We start from the raw sequence: 25,967 nt of genomic DNA, 5'->3' as shown, positions 1-25,967 counted from the left end.
ATAAAATATTAAAAAAAAAACCGCATACCACAAAAGCAAAAGCAAAAACCAACAACAACCTTTCCAAAATTCAATCAACCACGAATATAAATAAATAAGTAAAAACACCATGAACCAAAAATTTTCTTGAAAAGTGTCCGCCATTTCATTTGACGAACTTCAATAAAAGGAAATAAAAATATCCCGCGGCTACGTAGTGAGTGAGTGATTGCCTTGCATTGCTGTTGAAGACAGCCGCATAGACCGCATACATATATACATATGTGCATGTATGCGTAGGATTTTTCCCCCAGCAAGACAACAAGTGACTGAGTGATTTATTAGTCAACGGCTGTCAAACGCTCCAGGAGAACTTGCAGTTGCATACAAATAAAAAAAAATGTACGTATATATTGCTGAAAAATGAGGAAAATATGCCTATAACTATAATACAAGCACAACAACACTAAAACAAACACAAAAATTAAGAAAACAATTTRAAGGAAAAACAAGTACACCACTCTYTCAAGCAGGTGAAGGTTAGAGCACTGCTATTGATATTTAACATTTTTGTTATTGTAGTTAGGTGAAAAATGCCGATTTGATTTTAAAATTCATTTTTTTTTTTTCATACAACATAGTTCCCATCATTTTTGTAGKACGATTTGTCAATATTTCTTTTCAAATAAACCTCAGTTTAGTCGTCAGATCTATTCTGATCAATTACTTCGACAAACATGGTCGCGATTACATCTCTGAACTCTTGACAATCCGGAMCGAGTATTGTAGACAATTTCCTTTTGTTTGCTTTAATTATATTTCACTCTCGTTTAAGCAGCTATTTCATATCATTACTAATTAACACAGAAAAATATCGCCTCAAATATTCTTGTTATGCCGAAATTAATGTTATTTGCACAACAACAACAAAAACGGCATTACTCTAAATGACTAGCACAGTTGAAAGGCCATTACACTCCCCCATAAACAGAGAGATTAGCAAGTATGTAATTAGTCGCTTTATTTATTGTGGTAGGCGCCAAATGCTTAGTGTCTTTCGCTCCCCCAGCGAATGCGGTTAGTATAATAATACCAGCGCAATTAGATTAAAAGTAATAAATGTTTTATACACTCACTGCTGAATGCAAATTAGTAAACAAAATAGAAGAAACAAATAAATATTAGCTGGGCGAGACAAGTAGCGCCACTCTTAAGCTCTGATATATGGAGCTTACATAGCAATATATCAATGATATAATGAGACTGCGAAGTAGGAGTAGCAACACTTAGCCAGCTGCTCGGCCCAAAAGTCATAATTAACTATTAGCAAGCTCATCAGCGCTTTGAGATTATAGCAGACGGTGTCGAGCAAATTGTCGAGAGATTTTTACTCCAAAAAAAAAAATTTTCAGAGGCTTCAAAAATGTCCTCTGTTTGTAAGATTGCCTCTTCATTCGAAGAATTTTTGTTTCATGTATAAACACAGCAAATGTTTACCAAGAGACTAAATATAAGGAATATACTTGGGAAAACATGAGTTTGTTACCCAAAGTATCGGTTCCGGGCATTATCAAGGGTAGTTTCTCGCCTTCATCCTCTAACCGAAATTTTCAAATTTTATTTAGTAATGGAAAAGCCGACTGCTTTGAAAGTTATCTTGATTGTGGGGGGAATCTGATCTATTTTATTGCGAAGATCCTTGTGGAGAATTCACCTAACTTAGTGGTCTTATAAAAGTGAGCCGAAACCAAAAAGCCAAAATTCGCTACGATCACTGAAGGCGCTGAGATCACTGAAAGCCATCTCAGCCGAAGCTTATAACAAATGTAATAGTTTAAGCGTTGACATTCCTGTATTAGCTCAAGAAAATATTTTAAAGAAGTTAATAAAGATTTTAGTTAGATAGTTTTTCGACAGTCCGGGTCAAATTTGATCAGACCAACAAAACTTACTTATATGCACACTGAATACTCTCTAWACGACTTCAAGAAGTAACCAACGCATATCTCTAAGAATATGCCACAAAAGGAGTAAAAGATTAAGGTCTTTTTGGCTTTGTTGTTTTTGCTGTTTTTGGCATTACAATTATTGGCCTACTAACTGTTATCTTTGCAAAAGAAGCAATGAAATCCTTAATTTAAATACCAACAAACGACCAGGTTCGACGATTTCAAAATTTTCTTTGCGTCAAGTGTGAATGTGAATGTGTGATTGGGTGTGTGTGTGTGTGTGTGTGTAGACTCGCTCGTTACTGCACGTACGATAATAAAACATTTAATGTATGAGCGGTATCTGCATGCTTTCGCATAGAATCAGAGACAAATACATTTAGTATAATGAAATAAAAATATAGAGATATACATACAAGCATACATACACACACATATACAAATGAAGTTATAGAACTCATTGCACGCTATTGCTTGGGCGAACAGCTGTCTCTTATACACATCTAGATGTGTATAAGAGACAGCACACATATACAAATGAAGTTATAGAACTCATTGCACGCTATTGCTTGGGCGAACAGCGGTGGGTGTACGGAAACGCCAGCGAACATACCCATGCGAAGCCGTCAAATAGGCAGACAGACAATGAAATAGTCAAATAGGTGACTGGGCTGGCATGCCGTGTGATGCTTCTATTATACAAATATACATATTTTTATAATATATATTAATACGACTATATATACTTCTATGCATACATTTGTTGGAGATTTGCTTCAAATAGCAGCSAGCGCGGGCGGAAGAAAGCCGAATAAAAGCATGGCGATTCGCTGGTTGGCAGGCGAAAAGGTAGSCACGCTCATTTAAAATAAATTTCTGCAGACAATGGTTGCATAGGCAAACATATTTACATTAGATATGCATAAGTATATGYGTATGCCTGTTATGCTACAGTGCTGTGATGTGTCAAAAGCAGTGTCACAGGTTTTTCATATGGACAATCGCTGCATGCGAAAAACTCAAAACTGAGAAGAATCAAACAAGAGGTAACACAGGGTGGTGTACTCTCCCCATTATTATTTMACTGCTATATCTCGACAGTGCCGCAACCACTAGAGGGAATTTCTATCACCTCGTACGCTAATGATTGCACCATAATGACGTCCGGCAATAGAATCGATGGCATGCGCTAAAAAGAAAATGGCTACSACTTCGACCTTTCGCGCTTCCTCGCTGCACCGAACTTAACAACCTCCCCCGCTAAATTCGCAGCGACCATATTCGCAAACTGAACGAAGAAATACAGACTTAACATTGCAGTCAATGGCGTTAAGATTCCGATTGTGAATAACCCTAAAACTTTAGGTGTGACTTTCGACAGTCTGAGTTCCATCACTTCTCATACGACCTCGCAAACAAGRAAGCTGCAAACTTGTCAGAAYACTRCACTCCGAACTGCACAGGATGCCTCTTGATGTCACCCATMGAACACCTGCATAGTGAGGCTCGTATGCTCCCAGTKAAGGRGCATAATGAACTCCTATCCAAGCAGAAATCATCCCAGCACGCATTTGTTTGGAGCGGAACCGTTTATTAGGAGCATAATGAGGCCATTTCTCAGCTACGACGACGAAATTAAACAATAAGCCGAACAGACTTCGGACGCAACTAATTTCTGACAAGCACTAACCGCCATTCAYAGTGGAGTCATTTATAACCTCACCGACTTCCGCTAAGTGAATGGCGTACTTCGCTATAAATTTCTTGAAGAAAGTTCATTCGACCTCTTTGTCGGCAAAAATATCTTCATTTGTCGATTTCTAAACTTACAAAAGAGCTAATCCAAATCTTCCACGGAGAAGTGAAACAGAATAAATATGAAAAYCGAAGAAAAATTATGCCTTAAGACCTAAACTACTCTAAAATGTTTTTGATGGAAGCTTACTCAGGAAACAAGATGGACCAGGGATGATAAAGCGAATACATAACCACTACCATTCAATTTTCAAACACACCTAGGCGTGGTACCCCCTATTCGTAAAAACGAGATGCTGACGACCAAAGAAAAACGATATACTCTTATGCTATAATAGTTTGATTGGAAGCTTACTCAGGGCACAAGATGGTCCAAAGATGATAAATGGACGATATATATATATATAGCCAGTGGCATTCAATTTTCAATCTCACCTAGCCGTGGTACCCCTGTTTATCAGCGCACGAGGTTCTAGCACCTGAATGAGCCAATTACTTGGCAACAAGTCTGGAGGCTTCAGTCGATACCTCAACAGCAGAATTGAACAGTTAGGCCGTTAGCTTGTCAATCTTAAGGCCAATTCTACAATGAAACCACAGAAGAAAATCCTCGGGCGTGGCTCTTTTTTCCTCAGCGGAGTCGTAGGTTAAAATATATATGTATATATATCATACTAGGGCTGTAGAAGTACTGCAGAGACGTGTGAAAACATGTTGACGCTAATATTCGTAGTTTTTCGATAAACTCGTTGTATTTGTAGCGGCAGTAGAGATTTGTCGCCGAGTAGAAAGTCTATAGACGAATAAAATACAAGTCTATTCCGAATACGTTGCCATGACGTTTGTGGGAACGGCCCTTGAATTTTTCTTGTGCAGTTTTGTCCAATAGTATAACTTGTCAGCCAAATAAGATCAGATCCAATAACTTTGACACAAACTTTGTCTGCTTGGAGTGATCCAKGAGAGCTCAATAMACCAATTTGAACAAACAGCGCAYAATATAAGGGGATCTACAACCAAATKAGATTTGGTTGAACTATAACAAAGCAAAAGCCAAGGGCTTATAGGTCCAGGAAAAGTAAATAGGAAACGGCTCTTCACTCCGTCTATGAGTGTTCAGCTTTATCAGAAATCAGGGCACTAAGTTTTGGAACATTAAATGTCTAACTACAGAAAACATAATGAAAATAAGTAGTTTCATTGCGGGCACCAAATGGTTTGAACAACTGAATGGAACGTAAACCCAAGATAAGGACATTCCCGACGGTTCACTGTAACACYCGAGAAGCGACTGCAGTTCCTCATATATTTTATTTTTCCTGAGCTTTAAGCTCACAACACAACGYTTCGTGGCACTGAAACTGTAAAAAYGGTAAAYTCTATTGATGRATGCTTTCAAAAKGGTGATTTCGGTCAGCAAATGTAACCAGATAGCAAATAGAAAATGCTATTTCCGCTATTTCTAATTTTTTTAAGGTACTTAAAAAGAATTCTCTTATCACAAAATATCTACTACATTTGTTCAGCACACCACTGTATAAGACTGCGCCAATTTATCATAGCATTCTAGTGCCGGCTTTTACAAATCTTTGTTTTTCTTTTTTTTTTTTTGTGGCCAAAATCGCATATCGTGCGCTCAAGTAGTTCCATTAAAACCAGGAAATGTAATAACGAATGTCTGCCTCTGGATATCTATGAGTGTATTTGTCCATCCGTATGTATGTTGGTATATGTGTATGAATGTGTTTGTGCCAGCAATAAAACCCAAATATCTACTCAAGTACAACACGTCGCGCCAACAAACAAAACAACAATACCAACTAATACCTAATAAGCGAGAAAACAACACCAAGCACACCCACCCACTTGAGCGCTTAGCAACAAAGACYAAACAACAACAACCAACAGAACAACAACAAACTAAACTTATGATGCATTTGCCGGTTCATTGTCTTGCAAGGCGGCGGCGCATAAACTTTTCGGCACAATTATAAAGAGGAAACATACTTGATTTTCATGCCATTAAGTTGGCGAAATGTATGCGGTCTATTAAGGACGCCATAAATGTGGAAAGTAACATGCATGCGCATATGTACATATGTACCGTTATGTGCGGTAAACGCGTATCTGTAAGTGGCGAGTATGTGGCCACGTGCCCATGTCCTTTCCATATGGCAGACYGATTGGCGGGCAGGTCAAAGTTCGTCTCTCAGCTAGTCAACGCCSACGTGTGGCCGGCACACGCATGTGTGTGTGTGTTCCTGTGTCTTGCCGCTGATAAGAATTTAGGCCACATTCATAAAACGTTCACGGCGTTTTGATGTGTGGGCGTTTCAAGGCGTTTGTCAGTTTTGCTGTCGACAGTTGGCTGTCTTTCATGGTAAATGATTCGTGGCTAAGCGTAAGGGTCTGTTTGTAATAGTATAGGTAATGTGGTTAGTGCTTTATTGTTGTTGTTAAATACCTCAAGATTTATTAGTGCTATTAAGTGAGTTAGTGAGAGAGTTTTCCATTAACAGAGAAATAAAGAGTACTTTATACGAAGCCCTTTAAGAAGTGCTTGAGAGCTTACTGATATTAGTTGAGCACACTGAAATCTACTTAAGATCTTTGAAAGTGTCGTCAAAAAATTTTGTGAATGGAAATGCTTTAAAAATTCATCCAAATTCAAAATAGGTCATAGGCTTTAAAGTGAAACCGTTTTTACCATTTTTTCTGAAAAAACGTGTGCCTTATRGCASGCAGATAATTCCAGGTTAGGTTTGGATGGTAGCGTYTTCAAGCAAAAGTGGWTGCAAWTAAGGTGGCAGTAGATWTATAGCTCCGAAGTGCAACCTCCTTCAAAGAAGTGAGCATTCACTCCGATGCCACAGTGGCAAGACCTGCTCTGAGCCCACTCGCTTTGCGCTCAAAGTTAGTTAAGGAATGTCTGACCTCATTATAGACAGCATTACGTTACTTTCATATCACACTCGCCTAAGTGCCTGGTCAGAGCRTTGTCGCCGGGAACAGCCAAGCCAATCTAGTCGCAAGAGAAGGCACCCTCATCTAGATTTTATCGGAGTGGAAACAAGTTGGATCTACGTTGTACTTGTGTGTCCTTGGTCCAGCTCTTAACATCGCTTGTGTTTAGGGGTCGCTGGAGATCAACTAGCTCCATGCGGCTGCAAGATTCTTTTGACTTAGGAGATCCACTGAACTACTGGGCCTCAATAAGGTTCTACTTGCCGCAATCGTAGATATTATCCGTATATATAGTATATTCCGATGATATTGGTCACTKCTCAATAGGCGTTCACGCCGTACTGCTGAAAATTTTGTCGGTAGTTAAGTGCCAAAGTCGTAGGAAAGTGAGCTGAAATCATCCAGGCGCTTTCTGCGTCATTGTCCAGCAAGACTCRAGTTGAAACTTCTGGACAGTCATATCTTAGGCGAACATGGCCGGAATTGACTTCAACCGCTTCAACAAATTTGTGGTAGTTAGAGTTTTCAGAGTCTTTTCGATCAATACTGGCATTTTCCGCTGYCCAAATGAAATCTGATTTTTCGATTCGACCTTTTAACCTTACACTACTAATTCTCTTAAGCCTTCAAAAGATTCGTTATAATCAAACTACCGAACAGAGAGGTAAACAGTATCGCCGAATTTAATCATAGAAAGCTGTTATTGAAGTATTGAACGGGTTCCTGGTGACACTCGAAAGCTGCACGGCTGAATACATGGGTTTGAAACGCGTTAGATGTAGTGGAGCGCAAGGTGATAGAGTCGATGTGATTGTTACTTTCAACCCAGTCAACACCACGCGATCTTGGAATATATCCGGGAATGCATACTTAACTTGTTCCAARCCCATCAAAGGATGATGATGAACCTTTCCCCTAAAAAAGCGCTGCATTAAAAGTCTTTATGCATATTAGATCTCGATAACATCTTTCGTCATTTATGGGTAAGCTAATATTCTGAGAATAATTCAAAAACAAGGACGTAAGCATTTTAMATTCTCTTCAAGATGTAGGACTTTCCAAGTTGCTATCGACTCTATGATTGAATATGAAAAAGATGAGATGACAAAGGCGTACTACTCAAAAAGTAGTAACAGAAACTGGGCTCCAGCGCTTAATCTTCTCAAAGATCTTTGAAAATTTGGAAATTATTTTACTTCTGACTCGGCTAGGATACCACTATAATGCCGCAGACCATTAGCTTTGAATCATCGCTTACGAATATATGTTTCAATTGGAAGGAATTATGAAATAGCAAAGAGTAGAGATCGGCCCTATAAATGGGTGTGAAGAATTCCCAAGGGCATCGAAGATGCCTGGAAAATATTAAAAATATGCTGATAGCGTTATTCCTTCACAAGATTAGACGGATACAAAATTTAAAAGAATTTCAACAATCAAAAATCCGCAAAGCCTGAATATTCTGAAAAATTCAAGACTTTAAATTGTTAAGGTATCACATTTATTTCGGTAAAACAGAAAATATTTCACAACACTTCGATTTTTTTTTTTTCTTTTTTTTCCAAGTAAATCTCGAAATTGCACTTGTACTCGTTTTTATATCGAATAATGTCAAAAATATTTCGTAAATGCAACAATTGATAAGCCAGCAATAACAACCACTATATGGCTACACCTACGCGGTAACATTGAAGCAGAGTGGAGGCAGTTGAAGAGGCGCCCACATGCGCCAAGCAACGGACGATAAATACGAGTGCAATAAGCTGCTTTGGTACACCCACGGCCATTGAAATATGTATGACTAGTTTAAAAACTGGTCTGACTGAAATTTTAATTATGTATTTGAAATGTTTCAAAAGAATCTCGAACGAATGGAAAAGAGGGGTTGCGGCACATCGGGAACTTCTAGATTTTCGTATCTAAGTCTAAAATGTATTTATATGCGATATATCTAAAGTAATGTGTTTAATGACTCAATACAAGTTGCCCTTAATGGCTGGAAGATTCATCTTGAAAAAAATCATAATAATTCTCTTATTTAACTTGATAAAGAGCAAGTCATTATAGGCTGCTTGCATAACCAGTTTCAGCACGCTCTTGAAGTAAGTCTCTCAATTAATTCCAATTTCAAGTGAGGAAAGCTTTCTGAGTGTCATTTACTTGGTAGTGGCCAGAAACGATTATTTTACTTACGACCGAAGCCAAAGAACATCTATTTAAGGCGAGCGAACCATCTCTACCTAGGGTGGTGCGCTAGGTTTGGGACCCACCAACAGCCTTTTGCTGTTGTAAACTCGGCTATAATCGCATAAGCCTTGTCTACGCCAATGAAGAAGAAGAATGAGTCTTTATCTAGAATATGCGTAAATTCAGTGTTCTCTAAAGAAGTCAAATTCTTCTACGGACACAGCGATCTAGTTATATTGATTACTGATTCCCAAATATCAGATTTTTAGGCGAAGAAACTTTGCTGTGTGAAAGTAATTGCCGTCTCTAAAGTTAATTATACGTAGTTCGATTTTTCGGAAGAGTCATATACCGAAATTCACTTCATGGTGAAATGAATGATTTGGTTATCTCACTCAGAGATTCCAATGGTTTTTGCGGTATACCAAATTATAATATGACTTGTACTGAGATATTTACGGAATTTGCCAGCATACAATATGGGATCGTATCAGTGGAGACCAAAACTCTGTTATCTTGATGGCACTTCAAGCCGTTTAAGAAGTTACTKTGACAAGAAAGTCGCTGTTTAGTGCTCGACAAGACGAGATCTTTAAAAAAAGTAGCAAACGTGAAAGCGTAAACTTTCGAAATAAAATTACCTGTTGTTGTTATAGCTACAAAAACATCACTGTAGTAACTTGGGGTAATGCTGCCAATCGGTTAAAAAATACGTCGACCCGACTGGTGTGAATGTGGTTTATATTTACCGTTTTGAAGTCGAATTGTCATTTAGAATACTTAATTTTTAAGACTGTTCTAACTCCGGGAAACGAGTTTCGTACTTATCTCCTTCGAAAGGAAAATACAGAAAATTAAACGCGATATTATGAGCTTTACTTCGAGAGTGACTCTCATGATATTTCTTTTTTTTTTTTTTAATGAAACTTCTTGGAACCAAACGCAACCACTATGAGTTCAAGCCCATAACAACCATTTCCATGGCGATATCCATATCGATATTTATCACTTTGCTGGCGCATAATGAGAAACACATATGAATTGGACGCAAATAAATAAAGTTTCATAAAGGGAGAAAAAGAAAACATTAACAAATCCAAACAGGCTCACGTCACTTCGCCAGTGTCAAGTGCGGACAACTCAGCGCGCAGTGCACATGTGAACTCGCGCGCGCGCTCAGAGCAGAACTTGTAATTTTGCGGCACGCGCGGTCAGCCGCTAGTGCCGCTGCTGGACGGCTGGCGCTTCCGCTTGCGCTGTCGCCGTGATTTTTGCGGTCGGCTCAAAAGCGTTTGTGGGTGTTTTAATTGCACACATTCACGACGACAACAACAACAACAGCGCCAAYAGCAGCTTAAGCCTCATTTGTATGGATGAAATCAAATGCGGGCGCACGCGGGCGCGGCAAGTCGCTGAAGTTGTCAGCTTTTGAAATACGCTTAAATTCACAAATTGTTGCTGCTGCGCSACGCAAATACATAAGTCAATAAAATTKTAAGCCCACACAACCGCTATGCGGTCGACAGTGCTGGCTAGCTGGGCGCAGTTGTGGCTTAGCGGGCGCGCGTTGATTGGCCAGCGGCGGCGCAGCGGCGCGTTAGCGGCCGAAAGCGGCTGAGCACAGTACAAATACACACACATATATGTATGTACATAAATTGCCTCTATAATTTACATAAATAATTTTAATAGTATTAATTTTTGGTTTTTGTTTTTGTGCTTAATTCGTTTTGTTGGCGTTCAACGCTGGCTTTTTTTGTTGCTTTTTGTTTGCGAATTTTATTTTTGCTTTTGTTTATGGGCTTTTTATGTTGTTCTTTGCATTTAACTGTATTTGTTTTGTTGTCGTTTATTGGCCAACAACACGCAACGCAATACCAACAGGTGTGAATGAAGAAAAGTTTTATTTTTGTTCGCATGAGTCAATCWATGAATGAATGAATATGAGTGTATACATCATATATAKGTATGTATGTTTTATTGTAWATATATGTATATATGGTATGTGCATGTAATTTTCATTGAATTAGTGCTTTACTATGTGTACTTTATTATTAGTCTAAGCGATTTGTTGCTCTGTTGATTCCATTTGCCATGCACCAAGTGCTACTGGGAACACTTGTGCTGCTCCAATCAAGCCTTGAAGTATGCCACTTCAGTGGCATATAACACTACTTCAATTTCAAATGCGGTAAATACACCACTCAATGTTTCACACCGCAACAATTTACACGTCAACTTTTTCATATGTGTATAAATATACGAAWGAACGAGGGCGAAGCAATAAGTCCAATAAAGTTTCTATACAAGAACTTGTCTCAGTTTGTGCGGTAGTGGTCTAAAAAAGCTCAAAAAGCTTGAAAGTTCAATACTTATTTCAATGAATAAGAATAAATGTCTGTGGAACACTACGAAGGCACGAGATGAGTAAAATTAGAGAGAGAAGTCTACTTCCGACTGAAGGAAAGTTCCTAGGCTCATSAGTGGTTTTGAGTTCACTTAAACCAATTTAAAATTTATAGAAAACACGATTTTTATTACAMGAACACTTACTAAGAAAATGTGGTTAGGTATGTCAGATAATTACGGAATTTTCTTTACTGAAAAAAGCGCAAAAAGCTCCTTAGTTTAATATTTAAAATTAATTTGAGTCACTTAAAAAAAGTTAGATAGAAGCAAGTAAGATCCACGATAAGAAAAAGTGATTTCATAATTCAACGAACTAGTGAAATAGTATAAAAGATGTGAAGCTCAAAAAGCTCTCGAGCCGAATACTAATTATTTGAGCCAAGGAAAACTTGGACAAAATCTGGCCATACCAACTGGACTGTGACTGTGAAAATTTAAGCTAAGAGTTTCTGAGAGAAGTTTCTGATTTTACTTGCAAAAATGAAAAGCTCTAAAAGCTCCTTATAATTTGAGTGACTAACAACTTTAACAACTTGCTAAAAAAGACTAGACAGATAGATCCACGATTAGAGAATTTAAGCTAAGAAAGAAGCTTCTGATTTTACTTGCAAAATTGAAAAGCTCTAAAAGCTCCTTATAATTTGAATAACTAACAACTTACTATAAAAGACTAGACCGAGGCAAGTGAGATCCACGATATTGATGGGTGATTTCATAATTCATCGAAATAGTGAAATRGTATAAAAGAAGCACAAAAAGCTCTCGAACTTAATACTAATTATTTGAGCTAATAAAAATTTGAACAAATCCTGGAGATACTGGCTGAACACATTGAAAATTTGTGCTTCTGATTTTACTTGCAAAAATTAAAAGCTCTAAAAGCTCCTTATAATTTTAGTGACTACCAACTTTAACAACTTGCTAAAAAAGACCAGACAGGTAGATCCACGATTAGAGAGGGTGATTTCATAATTCAACGTATTGTGAAATTTTATAAAAGGAAAAGAGATCAAAAAGCTCTCCAATCTAATACTAATTATTTAAGTTACTAAAAGTTTGGACAAAATCTGAGGATACCCGCTGGACACAGTAAAAATTTAAGCTACGAAAGAAGCTTCTGATTTTGCTGGCAAAAAAGTATGTGACAAAAGCTCTAAAAGCTCCTTAGGCTATAACATTATTTAAGTGTAAGCACACTCTGACGTATTCCAGACAGCGACGGACCACTTCTACTGATAACCTTGGAATCTATAAAATGAACACTATGGTATTATAATGGAGCCAATCCCACATTCTCAGCAGGCCGCTGATAAAGACCGTTTCTTGACATAAACGTTTATTGCAAAGAAATTAAGGCAACMTTATTTAGTCGTTAGACTTATCAAATTGCTCTCGTAGTTTTCTATAGTGACCAAATGCTCATGTGGCCTCTTATCTTGATCGGTATGCACACTTGTAAAATGATTTCAAGTGGAAACATTTGCATTGGGGCCGTGTTAAAAAAATTACACTGAAATAGGGTTGCCAGCTATTTCGGTTTAAGAATATGCCCGTTTGGTTTCTTCCACTTATTCTGTTATTCTGATATTCCGTTTGAATAAAGTCTGATACATTTTTGGATTTATTTTAAAACTCTATGAAATCAATGCTTCTAGGCCTAGTATAGGCTAGAAAGCTGAGAGTTAGTCTGGCACAATACCATACATAAATCTTCTTTAATTATGTAGATACCTTAAGGAGTTTATTCTACTACATATCAATAGTCGAATCGACGTAATTCAAAGGGGTTCAGCTCTACTTCTCCACGAGGGTTCTCAATATGTTTTTGTTACTCCAAACCTTTGCAATGTTGTCCGGCTGTCTGCACAGAGCACGTGGAGAGGGAGGGACATGTAGGGAGTATGAAAACCGTTGGGACAATAGTCCTGACAGTCGAGTGACTTATGAGTACATTCCGAACGTTGGATTTGTTGGAGGTAACCCATACTTCTAAGCCTGCATTTTCTGCATACGGGGTATCTGTCTCTAAATGCATTTTTACATCAGAAACACTTATCTGATAGATCGGGTAGAAGACTGGATGCATATAGGTCGTATGGAGATTACCTGGACTGATGGACTTTTAAATGTTAGCGGTGTGATCTCCACTAGACGAAGGCGTTTAACTGAGAATTAGGTTTAGATTCTTGCGTGAGAGTATGTGCGTATGTGTGAGTATGTCTGACCGGAGACTTAATTCTGGTGCCACGGGAAGTAGGAACCTTTGGAGTTCGCTCCAAACTGCTCTTGCGGACTGGCGCCTCGATTAGTATCATGGTGGTTGTTGTTATAACCCGAATGCAGTAAGAACTGACGCTTTTTCAATTGAACCTGGAATTGCATTGCAACCGGGTGTCGAACCCAAAGTACGGTAGTGATTTTAGATGTTCCTCGAACCCTAACAGATTTTAAAGTATAGAGAAAAAAGTGTTAGTCCTATGATTCTAAGAGAAGAATGTAGTCTCGAGAATTTTGCTCAATATTTCTGCAACTGACTTCTAAAAGGTTAACAAGATAGGCAAATCTTTACATAAATTGATGTCACAGGTCTATGGTCATTACTCTCAAGCCCTGTTCCGTTGAAGAAAATGTTTTCTACGCTTATTTTTTTGAACCCTGAACCCCCTCAATCTGTACAGCTCTGTTGAAAYTGACCATTTCAAGCCAAGAATGTAAATATTTTACACTTGGTATTTTAAATACTTGAAATACTTGMGGCACATGCCAAACCTGAATTAAATTCACGAACGGATGTGTGGGCCAACAAAACGATTACTTCCTGTCTGCCTATCGGCCGTCAATTGCCGGTTAATAACCAACTTTCAGGCGGTCCGTGTGCGGCTGTGGCCCACTCGAGACCATTAAATTTGAAAATTTTCAAATTTTCACACAGTTTCTTTTTATTTTTTGTTATATTTTAAACATGCCACAATTTCACCGACAAGACTGCGGCGTTCCAAAACAAATAAAAAAAGTGCAAGCAAAGGCAAAAGGAAACAAATATAGACAGGAAAGGTTAATATACATGCATGCATATGTGTGTGTTTGTGTGGAGTAGGATTTCTTTGCTAAGGAGCTGCGCTGAGCTGCCCAGCTTTTCTTCAGCAGTTAGCGTGCAGTTTAGAAGCCTGATGTGTTGCTTGGCGGACTGAGTGGCTTCATTATAAGTTTTTCCTGTTTTCCTTTTGATTCGGACTGCTTGTTCTTATTTCGCTTCTGTACGCTCAAAAAGCGGTGGGTGTGCTTTTGCGAATTTCCCTTTTATATTAAGACTTTGTGTTTTCCTTTTTGTAAAGCCAGCTGCATTTATGCTTGTGTGTGTGGGCATGGCTGTGTGTACTAAGGAGGCAAGGCAGCAGCTAAATGCAACTTCATTTCGTGCTTTGGGCAAATTTGCCAGAAATTGCATTTAAGCTGTGAAAACATAACATAAATGCAACTAAAACTGGAATATATATAATTGAGTGAATAAAGGGTGCTTTTTTAGGAGTTTAAATTTGAATCAAAATATTTTGAATTACAMAAAAACATTCTGTCGAAATTAGTGCCTATAAAATTATATTTCCATACAATTTATACAAATAGGGTTGCCATATTTAATAAAATTTAATCATTTTCTTTAAGAAATGTGCTATATTTGTTATACTAAAAATCCTTAGCAGTATTCAAAACAACAAATGTAGTGATTTAGATATTTTATTTTTGCTGGAGTTGCCATAGGTCAGAAGAAAAGTGGGCCGACGAAGAAAATAAATCAAAATATTTTGAATTATAAAAAAATTATTCTGTTAAAATTAATACCTATAAAATTATCATTCCATAATATTTACCTGCATAGAGTTGCCATATTTAATAGAATTTAATTATTTTTTGAGTTGCCATAGGTTAGAAAAAAAGGACCGACGAAGAAAATAAATCAAAATATTTTTAATTATAAAAAAATTATTCTGTCAAAATTAATACCTATAAAATTAACATTCCGTAAAATTTACTTACATAGAGTTGCCATATTTAATAAAATTTAATTATTTTTTTAGAGTTATGCTATATTTGTAATACTAAAAGGCGTTAGTAGCACTAGAAAATCACCAATTTAGGTAAATATTTTTTATAGAGTTGCCATAGGTCAGAAAAAAAGCGTGCCGACGAAGAGATTAAACAAAATATTTTATGTTATTAGAAACAAAGCATAAATTAATAACATTTATGCACAATACACTATTCGTAAGTAAATATTTCYGACTAGGATTGCCAACTAATTTGGTAATTTAACTTAAAATTTAAAGAGTATCACATTGGATGCAACATTGTATGAGTCAGCAAAAAAATGTCAGAGCGGAAATTTGTGTTCTCTTTGTGATTATAAAGTTCTCTACTGCTAAAATAAAACTAATTATAACARGGTTGCCACTTTCACAAAATTTTAGAATTAAAAGAATGCACGGCAAAACGAAAGGCGTTAGGTATTATGATGTGATACCAACTTAAGAACTTAAAAATTTTTACAGAGTTTCTCTAGCAACTCTATCTCTCTCTTTTCTGTTATGGTCAACCTAATCGGCATGCTGAGTATACTATTCGCACCCATTTTGAAACCCCGCATTTATTATTGAATAATATTCGACCGAATAGACCACGTCCAGCATGCATTTCATTAAAAAATTGCACTCGAGCAACGCCTCTTATGCAGCAAGCAAGAGAAAGAATACCCACTAACTCCCTCATACGAAAATGCTAACCGTCACAAGAAATGACGGAGAACAAGCGCAAAAAAAATTGGAGAAAAGTGCGCATAAAAGACACACTATATGTGCGAAATGCGTGCRAATGCTTACAAGCCCACGACACCATTACAAATTTACTTAAGTCTTGCAGCTATTACARTTTGAGTATTTTGGGTAAACCAAAGCAAAGCAATGGCGGCTAAGACCTTGTCGTCGTGGAAGCGCGCGCACGCACCGCAAACACGCCTCGCTCCCGTTCAGCAGCGTTAAGTTGTAAGGATGTTGTACGTATATATGTATGTATGTGTGTGTGTGTGTGTTTGTATGCATTGTACTCGAAGCGATTGCATCGCCGCCTGCCACTCATATCCTTCCTGACTTCCTTCCTTCCTTCCTGCGCAGCTAACTTGACTGCCAGGCCGGCTTCCTTCGATTTCAATTTGCTTAGTGCTYGAGCCACGTCAGGCGGCAACAACTCGTAGACAATGGCGCGCATGCAAAAACAACATGAATGAGCATTATATGTGCGGGCGGTGGTACATTTGATAAGTGGGCGTTGAAGGATGTTCAAAATGCTTATGCGTGTGGGAGTGTTTGTGAGTATGTGTGTGGCGCTGTCATTCAATACGCCCAATTGAATAYTGAAATCTAAGTGTTAGTTTGTTATTTCTGTATAAATACTAAAGACATTTCTGAGAGTAGCCAGGCTGCAAGCTGTGACCACCAGTGAGGCGGGGGGAGTGCGGCAGTGGAGAACCATGCATTAGAATGCATTAAATCACCTGCAATTCAAATGACACACACAAACCGACTGATATTGCAGATAGCGGGGAGGCAGCGGTAGTGGTTGAGTACGAGAGAGAGGCGCCCAAATTGCTCGACCCACAATCCGTATGCGTGCCGATTAAGGCGAGAGCCCGAATTTGCACAAAAGCACTGCTGAACTTCTGAAAATAATAGGCAATAGCAGGATAATGCTCCGTAGCACAGGCAATTCCGCTAAGCCGAAGCCATTGTTGCCGCAACACTGTTCGTTACTCGAATACACAATACATCTTACAGTCTCTATAGCTATATATATATACATATGTATGTATGTGCATACGTCAAACTATTGGCCATTGTACGTCTAAACACAGTCACATTAAGCATACTCATACCGACATAAACAAGCCGACAACGTGCCGCTTCATGTCATGCCTTCGTGCAACCAATGTTTTGCAATTTAACCCAAAATGAACCCACTCAATTGAGCACGTTTCCACTCAACCCAACACGTTGCAGCTCAGCAAATGGCAATTCAMAAAAGACGAGAGACGAGTCGGCAGCACCGAAGGTGGTGCTGCACACTGTGGCGCAATGGGTCAAGCTAGAAAATGCCAGATTTAACTGGGATCAATTGTAAATCTGTGCCGATGTATAGTATGTATGCACCAATCTATAAACGGTTCGTCAGCAATGTGATGTGTTAGTGCGTAGAGAATTTAGAGATCTTACCAATAAGGCGCCAGTACATTTTATTGAATTAACAAAATTTTGTTGGATAACTGTGTAAACCTCGGCTAAACGAGATCGGGATCTGAATTTCCCAAAGTTGCATAGGTAGGTGTTTGGCAAGGAATTTAATGTGGAGTCTGAAACGGAGCTTATGCAACAATAATTTGTCGGGTTTTAATACCATAGCCACTTCCTTCTCGACTAACCCGGTTTTGCAAACTCCAATGTTAAAGCAGTTTGGCTTTCAGTCTTTTAACCAACCAGATGAGTTATCTGGTACTGGCATAAGACACTGTTAGGGAAGATGAAGTCATTTGTAGAAGTTCACGGAAGTGAGGGAAGTCCTCTGAATTGCCTTTCATTTAACAGTGGCCAAAAACGATTATTTTACAAATGGCTCAAGCAACTAGACCAAGTATTCTCTGGATAGTCGAAGAACATCCATTATAAGACAATTTGACGCCAATTCGAGATACCAAGTGTATTCAAGTCCTTCTATATTTGATCTCTCCAATGGTGTGGGCGTCTTAATCCTTCCTCAAGGCGGAATGGCGTCGAATACTTTCAGAGCTGGAGTATATTCATTCATACGAATGAAGTAACCAGACCAGCGTAACCACTGCCTTTTAAAGCGCTGAACTATGTCAATGTCGCCGTATAACTCATACAGCTCATCGTTCCATCGAATGCGGTATTCGTCTTGGCCAACAAAGAACCATAAATTTTCACAAAACCTTTCTCTCGAAAACTCACAACGCCGGCTCGTCAGATGTTGTCATCGTCCTTGCCTCTGCACCATACAGCAGGAGGGGAACGATGAGCAACTTGTAGAGTTTGGTATTTGYTCATCGATAGTGGACCTTACTACTCAATTGCCTACTCAGCTCGAARTAGCAACTGTTGGCAAAAGTTATTTTGATTTGGATTTTGAGGCTTCCATTGTTGTTGGTGTTAATACTGGTTCCAAAAAAGACCGAATTATCTACTTCGAAGTTATGACTATCAAYAGTTACGTGGATGCCAAGTTGCGAGTTCAACGACTTTTTGTTTGATGACAGGAGATATGTCGTCTTGCCCTCGTTCACTTACCAGACACATTTACTTCGCTTCGGGAACCTAGTGGCATAAAGGCAGCTCCTGTTCGTGCTGTCAAAACACTCACTATATTTCTATTTTAGAACACAAATATTATCAAGTTATCTGAYTAATAATGTACCCTCGTCGTCATCTTGAGGCATGTATACTAGGGTCTTCTGGATCAAACTTTGCCTTTATTGGAAGTTAAATAAAAGTCTAAAATTAATAAAATTAATAATGGAAAAGACATTTCCACTAAAATGTTGGCCAAAAGTTCTTCTACTTTCACAAAATGTAAATAAATCCATATTAAATAAATTTCCAAATTTTAGTTCATAATTATATAATTATTAGACATAATGAGTTCAGTGAGGCGTAAAATAATGTAAATTACATTGTCGGCCAATGTTGAGGAAATTAATTGAATTGTATGCCGATGCAATCTAATTTTGCAACACATTTGCAGCAGGAATTGCTTTCGCAGCAACTCAACGGAAATATTCTGCATGCATCAAGAGTTGTTAAGTATATTTATAGTTATATGGGAGTCAGTTTGGCAGTTGGTCTGGGATTTAAAGCCTAGTAGGAAAATAATTAAGGAACTAGGAGTTCAAAAAATTATATTTTTTGTTATTAATTATACTCGTAAGACTTTATAATTGTCAGTGGGGTCGCACTGTTCATCAACAAACTATTATACTCTATTTCTTTTGCCTTAATTTATATATTTTTTGGCCTTAATTTTGAATCAATTGAGCCTCAAACCTTGAGTAAATAGACTGGTAGATATCGATAATCACATATCTGGTACTTAGTCTCTCTTGGTTATCCGTTCAAAATCGGTCAGATAAACTGAAAATCCCTACGGGGTTAATATATACTGTTAGCTTTTCTGTTAGCTTCATGAGTGTATGTATGTATGTATGACAAATAAGCCAACTTTAAAGTGATTCGTTATGAAGAATGTCGAATCTCGCTCATTGACTGCCGGCGCAGAATGTTGTGGTCACTTGAGTTGGTATTTGTATTACATTTCGGCTTGTAAATACCAGTAGAATGTTATGCTTAACGCTTCAGAAAATATGAACAAATTTCTAATATGAATAATAAGTCTRTAAATATTTTGCAATTTCCACTGAGAATTCGAAATTTATTTGCATTAATGGCAGCACTGTTCAGTAAGTCCGCACATTTGTTCCAAGCTTGTCTGCATAGAAAACTAATCATATTATTAAGATGCACATAGAAGACTTTGGAGCAGGAGGTGTTCATAATATATATATAATAAATATTTGCAAACATACATATGTATGTACAATATTATATGATAGTTAGAAAATAAATTCAATAAGGCTTAGTTCATATACCTGCAGCTTATGTAATAAATGTGGGTTATTGGTTTATAAATAAAAATGTTCGCAATTAAAAAAAAATACATTTATTAAACAAGTGGCAAGCCTTCTCAAAAGTATTTTCAACTGTAAATCATCCGATGACTTTTCTATCATCTCATCGTATATTTGAAAAAAATTTTAWACAAATGGCAACTCTCAAATCTATTCTCAAAATTTCAAAATATTCAGAAATATTTTCAAATACAAGTCTTCCGACGACACTTTTTGTCRTCTCGTCAAATTTACGYAATTAAAATTTTTAAAGAAGTGGCAACCCTCAAATACATATTCAGAAATATTTTCAACTGTAAGTCTTCCGAAGACTTTTTCGTCATTTTAAGCAATTAAAATGTTTAACAAGTGGCAACCCTAAAATATATACTCAAAAGTATTTTCAACTGTAAGTCATCAGACGACTTTTCGTCATCTCGCCAAATTTACGCAATTAAAATTTTTAAACAAGTGGCAACCCCCAATTATATGATCAAATAATTTTTTCATTATAAGACTTCTACGACTCTTTTCGTTATCTTTAGCTCACCAAATTTATTCAATTAAAAAAATTTAACAGGTGGCAACCCTCAAATTTTTTTTCAGCTTTAAGTCTGCCAACGACCTTTCTGTTATCTCATCAAATGAACACAATTCAATTTTTTAATAGAAGGCAACCCTTCTCAGCAAAATTTTGTTGCTGTTGCTTTATTAGGGCCATCCATTTTGATCCCAACAATACCTTAGACGTTTCCTAACCCCTTAAAACTTAATTTCAAACAGGAGTATTTCTTTCCAAAAATATTTTCAAACGAAACATTGCTTAAATCTAGTTATTTTTATACCCAAAATGTAGTATTYCACTTATTTTCAGAACTATTTTCATTTTTAAACTTTCCTTAACCAGTTTAGTTCGATTTMATAAATACCTATATGTTTATCTTTTCAACAAAAATGTTTAAGAAATTTAAGTTAATCTTACTATTTTTATATCCAAATTTTAATTTTGCTTTTATTTTATGAAAATTGTTTGAAAAATATTTTCATTTCAAAACTTGCTTAGACCAGTTTAGTTCCCTACTCGTTTATCTTTTCAACGAAATTGGGGTCTCCCTTTTTGTGGATTGGGCAGTGCACACTTAAATTCCAATCGTTGAGCATGCTATCATCCGACAATATTCTACAAAGAAGCTGATTCTTGCTCCTTATCAGATCTTGACCGCCGTGTTTGAATAGCTCGGTCGGCATTCCATCTGGAAATTGCTATTCGAACTGCTTCTTGGGCGGGTAATGGAACGTCTGCTCCATCSTCATCGATTGAGGAATCGGGTTCACCATCTCCTGATGTTAAGCTTTTATTGCCAATCAGCAGGGTGAAGAGGTGCTCCCTCCATAATTTTAGTATGCTCTGGGCATCAGTCACTAGATCACCTTTATGATTTACAAGAGTATGTTCCGGTCTTGGAGCATTCCTTTAGTCGTCACATCTTTTCGTAGAATTTTCGAGTGTCACCCCTGTCTGCCACCTTGTCAAGCTCTTCGTAGTCAGACATGTCTCTCTCTTTTTTGTCTGCAAATGCGCCTCGCTTCCTTCTTCAAGTCTCGGTTATCGAGGTAAGCATTCGATTTCCTTTAAAGAAGGTCTTCTAGCGTTAGACTTGATTAAAGGTAAGATAATTAAAAATTTCTTAAGTGATTGACGAGTTTGATACTTAGTATCCAATAGGAAATGTCGAATATATTTGGAAAATATATACCAAATTTTGAGGAATGCTTCTAAGTTGTCTTTGGTGCGTTAAAGTTCTGGCCGAATTTGTTGAGTCGACTCTTATTAATACGGTTTTTTTGGGATGTCTTTCTACTTTCAATGTTCTTTTTTGCTTCATTCTAGATTCCTTGTTAGATAGGAAGGTTAGCAGAGTAGCTTACTGACGACGCACCCAGGTATTTCGTAGCCCCATTTTAAAACCACCCCTAAAATCCCCTCATCCAGCTGCACGGCCATTACTTTACTTTATTTACGTTATACGTTATAAATTGTGGTTAGTTGTAAGCTTTTATATGATGATTATTATTTGGTACGGATGTACATATAACCAAAAAATAAAACAAGGGCCTGGGTTCGTAAGCATCTAAGAATCGATTGCTGCAGGTTTCTTTTCGCCTTTTATGAACTTTGACGACGTTTTCGACGCAGCCTAGCCCGACTTTGACGCATGGTTCGATTATTGGCCGTTCAGATTATATAGAATTCGGCCACCAGTAGCATATAGAAGTAGGTACAGAGTATACAATTTTCCAAGATTTCCAATATTGCCCTGTCCGGTTCAATATAACCAATAGTTTAGAGCCACGTCTCGCCTTTGTCAGTCTCTATCTAGAAATATATATAATGTTATAGTTTTATAAACTTTTCTATTTCTTCCACGAGCGTTCTAACTCGCTTTGTACCAATCTTTAATTAAATGAATTTGACAAAAAGCGCCCCGACTAATGTGGCCAATGGCATTTTACAACAACTCAACGTATGTTGTTTTAATTGTATATATTTTTWATTATTCTTGTCTTTTGTTTTTACAATCGGAAATCATTGAAACTCGAAAATCAGACACAAGTACCAAACGTTAAACTCGACGCAGATCATTACTAATCCATTACAAGTATGTAGTGTGTGCGCGCTTACTCTTTTTCTATTAAAGTCACACGTAAGTACAATTGCGGTGTTGCGCCATTTATGGGCACCGAGTGATGTCCGAATTTGGAAAGTTCTTCGAACTATTCAATGCTGACAATTTCTCATACTTGGCGGAGATGTGAASCGTTCACACTCGGAACGGCCAACACGAGCACACATACCTACTAACGAGCACTGACGAGTTAAGAGTATTTGTGAAAAAAGAACGAAACGATTTTCGGCGCATTTGTACTCGTTAAACGGTGACATMGTTAGTTAAGTTAGAGGACTGACCGTCACGTCAATATGTCGGCGTGATGCGACAATTTGTATGACATTTGTAATTTTTGGRATTTGATTTTTTGCTATTGTTGTAGTTGTTAAATATAATTTTTATGCCGATGATAGTCACAGCAATCATCGAAATATGTCATTTGTGTGGTGAAAAGAGAGAGAGAGAGAGACAGGGAAAGAGTAGTGCCATAAAAGTGAATGTGCAAATGTGTGGTGGCACAGTGGAAGTTCAAGTGGCCTTGAAGTGTGTAAATGATACTTTCGAGTAGCTGAAAATTTGCCATATAAAGCAGCGTCAGTGTCTGACGTTTTCAACGTCACTTTTTCACAATATTAAATTTCAAAATAACTTTTTCGTACTTATCTACTGCTCTTCTATAAAATTACTTATGCGAGTATATAGAAACACATATGTACATATGTATATATAGGATTTCCATAGTAAATCTATAAGGGGRCGTACGCTTAGTTGCAACTTAAAGCAATATCGGTGGATGCCTTGAGATGCGCCGGCGAAGGTTTTAGTTTATACTTTACTACTGGTTTGATTTGCTTGCTTGAAGCAAAGCTTGAAAGAACACAAAAATTCGCATTAGGGTATTAAATATATGGAGAGACAAAAACTTGGTTATGATAACGGAAACAAGTTTTAAATTTTTGATACTTTAGAAATTATTGTATATCTAAATGGTTAATATAACAGAGACCAGTTTTAATATTTTCAGTATTTGTAGACGAAGCCGATTCTAAAATAATATGCGATTTGCCAAAATCTTTAATCCAAATATGTACATTTGTATTTTTTAACAGCGTTTCAAGTGCCATCGCTGGAGAAAATGGCGCTGAAATAGTTTTTATTTTTATTTTTTAGAACYACCTTAATACAAAAAAGTATTTATCTAAAATACACTTAAAAGCCATTTCTTTAAATGATAACGTTGACAATTTTTTATTTATTTTTTAAGAACCCCCCTAATATAAAAATAAATTATGTATATATGGTATATTCGGCAGTTGTGGCGTAGCTTTAGTAGATGACACTGAAAAAAAAATACTTATTCGATTTATTGTAGGCCACCAACATGTACACATACACTCGTTTCCAAAATTTTAATTTCCAAAAACATTTAGGAACCACCCTAATACTAAAAATATGATTGTCTAGTATAAATCTCAATCATGTCATGGCTTCAGATGATGACACTAAAAAATATTATATTATATAATGTTGTTTAACTTTTAAGGACCACCTTATTAGACAAATAAAGCATGGTTATGTGATACGTTCCTCAATCATAGCAAAGCTTTAGAATATAACACTGAGAAAAGTGTTTATACGAWTTTTTAAGAACCGCCCTAATATTCAATTATAAGCACCTGAATCCGAATCTTATGACGGAGAGATTGTAATATTTTTATAGTTTTAGTGATGTGATAGCGCAATTTTTAACTGAAATACCTATAGCTTAGTTTATATGTCTTCTATTTTGGGTACTGGGTGTCATAATTTCGCAAAGTAGTCAATTTGCACAATGTATCCCTCCCCAAAATTATTCCCTTCTTCTTTGGCATCAAAAACGTAGGTCCAACTGGGCCGAGAACACAAAATTCGCCAATTGCCTCTATCCTCTGTACATACCAAGTCTGATCCATTGCACGGGCGTCTCTAAAAACCATGCGGAGAACAGTTTTCTTGGCTGCTGCACGTACTTCTCATCTCGTTTCGTTATCGTTCATGCTTCTGTGCCGTATAAYAGAAGGGAATAATAAGATACTTATAAAATGCAATTTTTATTCGTTGAGAGAGGGAAATGCTCTTCAATTGCCTACCGAACCCACCAATTGCCTAGACTTTTTTTTGCTCTTATACATTATATTGAAGAAAGCGCTCGAGAGAGAGAGAGAGACATTCTGTTTAATATCTCGTGTGGTATCGAACGTTTCAGAGAGGTCTCGCCAATTCGAATCAATCGGTTCAACGTCGTTCTGTACAGTTCAGTCTCTCCGATGACAAAATGGCGAATTTTGCCGTTGGATTTTGCTCCGCATCCATATAAGATTGTGTTGGCACAAGAACTAAAGTCGATAGACCAGTTGAAGCGTCTTAGCTTTGCCTATTTGGCAYCAGAAATTATTGAAAAATCATCTTCTCAGATAAAGCTGATTTCTTTCTTAATGGCTTCGTCAACAAACAAAATTGTGGTTATTGGGATGAGTCAAACCTTTGTGTGGTACACGAAACGCRATTGAATCTCCAAACAGTGACCGTTGGGTGTGTATCGTGGTACAACAGCATCAACGGGACTTTTTTATTTCAACATGAGGCAGGAAATGCCGTTACCATCGATAGCGAGCGTTATAAYACGATGTTGACCGACTTTTTCCCGAGGAAAAATAATTTTAATAAAAWTAAATCGACGCGAATGATTTCGATTTCCTCATGCTTCACGTCTAAACTTGGACACATTGCGTRCAAAGTTTGGCGACTCGTTAATTTTGAGAAATGGCTCAGTAAAATTGCCGTCAAGGTCGTGGGAATTAACGCCTCTAAATTATTTTCTCTGGAAACTGAACCCATTTTGATTTAATTTGAGTGTTTAACTTCATATTAACACCACGTCATTCTTGTTGGTGGACCCTTTATACTATATTTCATATAATACTCAACATACTCGTTAATATAAATGTGTTAATTTCTTTTTACATAAATTTATCACGCATAAATATGCTGGAGTCTTAATGTCTACAACTGATTTAAATATCAATAAACTATTTATAGGGTGTCCTTTAGAGATATACCCGTACCATAGTTAAGATGCATAATTGTGTTCCAAATCAACTACATACTTCTCTTTACAATTAGACTCAACAAGCTCTCAAGCACTCAGAACGAATTAGGGATCATCTCAGTKTGACCCTTCGAAAAATCACTTATTTTCGCAATTTTATTTTTTTAATTTAGTTAAAATGGCGCCGGTTTGAAAAAAGTATCGAAATTGACTATATTTTTCAATAGTTTTTCGTAGAAAAAATA

The 25,967-nt window shown here is 37.1% G+C and overlaps 1 protein-coding gene across 1 annotated transcript in view; it reads left to right on the top strand.

The window, feature by feature from the left end:
* The first annotated feature begins 34 nt into the window (after positions 1–34).
* The window catches only part of LOC108978644 (helix-loop-helix protein delilah), a 35,516-nt gene continuing 9,583 nt past the window's right edge, over positions 35–25,967 (top strand). Inside the window, exon 1 of the mRNA XM_018949021.1 lies at positions 35–381. The gene's annotated coding sequence lies outside the window, so the exon portion shown is untranslated. The remainder of the gene's footprint in view (positions 382–25,967) is intronic.

Source organism: Bactrocera latifrons, unplaced genomic scaffold (genome assembly GCF_001853355.1).
Source record: "Bactrocera latifrons isolate USDA-ARS-PBARC rearing strain unplaced genomic scaffold, ASM185335v1 scaffold_125, whole genome shotgun sequence".
Lineage (NCBI taxonomy): Eukaryota > Metazoa > Arthropoda > Insecta > Diptera > Tephritidae > Bactrocera > Bactrocera latifrons.
Note: the sequence above shows the minus strand (reverse complement) of the source record. Positions and strands in the feature narration are given on the sequence as shown.